The sequence below is a fragment of the Pinus tabuliformis genome, chromosome 4_2, assembly GCF_031772625.1.
Source record: "Pinus tabuliformis cultivar Carrire ecotype Pingquan chromosome 4_2, CPIR1, whole genome shotgun sequence".
Lineage (NCBI taxonomy): Eukaryota > Viridiplantae > Streptophyta > Pinopsida > Pinales > Pinaceae > Pinus > Pinus tabuliformis.
In genome coordinates this window covers 570,847,539-570,850,635 of record NC_142304.1, presented here as the reverse complement: position 1 = coordinate 570,850,635, position 3,097 = coordinate 570,847,539, and the positions used below count along the sequence as shown (strand labels likewise).

Sequence of the window (3,097 nt, the reverse complement as noted above, 5' to 3'; positions counted from 1 at the left end):
GATAACTCAGAGAGACACGAGATGGGATGTTTCCCAAGAAATGGGGATAATTTCCATTTTGTGGTGACACATGGGCACTTCCCCAAAAAAGTGGGGGTGCCTCCCCCCAATTAGCTTTTCCCAATGGCCTTTGTAAGAGGTAAAAGAACACAAAATAGTGTGATTGTTACAACTTACATGCAAATGTCAATATTTATTATGAACAATATCCCCTTTGCTGAGGACACTGACTTTTCCCACGACATTTCCTAAAATTTGGGGGATTTCTCCACATGTCCCTGGGATGCATTTACCCATCCTGTGTCCCCATGTCCCAGAAACATGGTCACAGGCTTACAAGTTCTTTGATACACTAACTTCTAGACCGACAACAGATGAACTAAAGAAATTTGCATGTTCATGCAAGTAAGACATGATAAATACCACATCTAAATAAACACTTGAACTACTAAAAAAATTGACCTCAACACCCAAGCAGACTTTTAGATTCTAGAATCAGAACAACAATGCTCACCATTAAATAACACCCCTCCTCAAACTTCTCTAGAAAACCAGCCACCCATCTATCTGCATTTTCAACCCACTCACTGTGATGTATTCCAACTCTTGTGGCAACGATATGTAACTGCAAATGTACATATTTTTCATTAATAAGACTGAAAACTTTCAAAAATCCAACAAAAGTAGAGAATGATTCTGATAGTGGTCTTCCTGCTAAAATAAGGAATCCAATCAAATAACCATGTAAATGAATTGACTTAATTTGCATCAACTCAAAGAAAGACTTCAAGTGAAAAAGTACCAATCAAACAACATACCTTTTTCCCTACACGCTCTTGTTGCTCCTTCACCTTCTGACGCAATTTAGTTATGCTCATGTTGACCCTCAATTTCTTTTCCTATAAAAACACAACAATATCGATTACAACATTATCATAATTGTAAATCTTATATGGCCATTGTAAGGAAACACATGCCATCCTATAGGATGGCAAACATAAACCCATACTTTCTTTCCCAAAGGCACAAGTACTTTTAAGCACAAAATGTCGCACATGCTCAACATTAGAAACAATTCAGTCTGCATTTCTTGGAAAATGCCTTTAGAGACCAATTAATTGTTACTCATATAGAAAAATCACCCATTATGCAATCTCTCATAATCTGCAAAAACCATGCCATGTTGCCATAAACACCACAGAAATCATTTATAAGTAATAGAAGGCACCATCTGTATTTAGGAAAATGGCTACAGAAGAAGTGTTGTGGAATTATTTGGAGATTCATGATAAAGCTAATGATTGGAAGCCCAGAACACAGATGTCCTTGTTACAAAGCATACAAAAACTGAACAAATAAATAGTTTACTGTAGTCACAGACAGAGATAATGAAGATAACTTGAGGAAGAACAAAAATGAAGAGGAGGGCATGGTAATATATTATAGTATAACACTATCAAGCATAAAAAAACTACAACACATATCAATGTGGGACATAAATGAAGAAAGTTGAAGAGCAAATTGAAATTTGGTGCAGAAAGGAAATTTAGCTTGCATTCTTAATTGTCTTTCCCATTAAGCAATGCATATTAGACCTCTTTCTATTGGATAATCATGATCAATGATACCTAAGAGATACGCTTTAGCATGTTGAGCAAATATTGATAATATTAACCTCATCAAGAAGTCTTTGGCTAATTTGAATTTCAAAAGTTCAAAGCACTTTATAAGGTCTCCGAACTTCACAGATGATATTTCTGATCAGTTGTTAATTGGTAAATTTTATAACTTCACAACCTCAGTACTAAGTAGGTAATTAAATCTTTACATCTATCTCAATTTCTCTGTGTTTTTTAACTTTGAACTTTTTGAATTTGAAAAGTTCAAAGTTGCAAAACACAGAAATTGAGATAGATAATCTGAAAAGTTCAAAGTTGCAAAACACAGACGAATTGTGATAGATGTAAAGATTTAAGTACCTACTTAGTACTGAGGTTGTGAAGCTATAAAATTTACCAATGAACAACTGATCAGAAATATTATCTGTGAAGTTCTGAGACCTTATAAAATCCAACTAATTTTAAGTTGCAGGAGTAAACTGACCTTCACATAGCTGACTCCAAGGTCCTTCCTTGTGTAACCTCAAGCCAAGTTGCGCATTACATATTCATTGTAGTCTTTCAGCATGCACATTATGATATCTGATGTTGAGATACCCTCAGTACGTTTTGTTTCCTTAAATTTTCCAATTGATTTGATCTGAAGAACATATGTTTTGAAAATTCTTTTAGGCCAATAATGATTGATGAAATCACCAATTCAGAAAAGTATAATATGAGTTACCTCAGAAATTGCAACTATTACTTACATATTCATACACATCATTGCCTGCTCCACTTGCATCAGCATATCTGCAGAAAATAGCATAAGAACATTCAGATAAAAAAAATGACCTATTATCCAAAGGTACAAGAAGTTAAGAATTGATTCTGCAGGTTATGATCATTCCTGGCACCACTTGAAATAAATCTTACTTGCATATCAAACCAAGTTATCATGCAAAAATATTACAAAAAATTCAATTCTTACATGAACATGGAAATTACAAAAACCCTTGTGGCTAATTAACACCAGGCATTCTTCAGGTAAACCAAACCAGGTACCTAATTAATACATAATCTTGTTGATTTATAGATGAAAAACCAGAATTATAGGTTAAGAATGGCTTATAGATTTATAGATTTATATATGAATGGCTTAATTTCTTTGTGGATATTTCCCTCTCAGAGGGTTATACCATGTAAAACTTCCTGTGATGACCAAAGACCTATTTCTTTGTGGTGCTAGTTCCTGTGATTGCCCAAATATTGATTTCATCATGGCATCAAATTGCTTGTGAGGTTAACTCCTTTCTGTTCAAAGATCGAGGTAGCTTACAATAGCTACAATGTGCTTTCTTCTCCTTGTGAAGTGTTGTTCTCTATTTTTATGATAAGACTTGGTAGTTGTTGAGTATTCAGTGAGATTTAGAACCATTATTTCCATTCTAGAATCAAACCTCTTGAGCTCCTATTAATTTCTCTTAAAGATCCAATCC

General features: G+C 34.2%; 1 long non-coding RNA gene across 1 annotated transcript; it reads right to left on the bottom strand.

Annotated features, from left to right (window-relative positions):
- Nucleotides 1–513: 513 nt before the first annotated feature.
- LOC149170592 (uncharacterized) lies at nt 514–2,253 on the bottom strand. The gene is made up of 3 exons (XR_016259491.1): nt 2,104–2,253; nt 819–899; nt 514–625 (listed from the first exon to the last, which is right to left on the bottom strand). It is a non-coding gene; the product is annotated as an uncharacterized LOC149170592 (long non-coding RNA).
- Nucleotides 2,254–3,097: the final 844 nt, after the last annotated feature.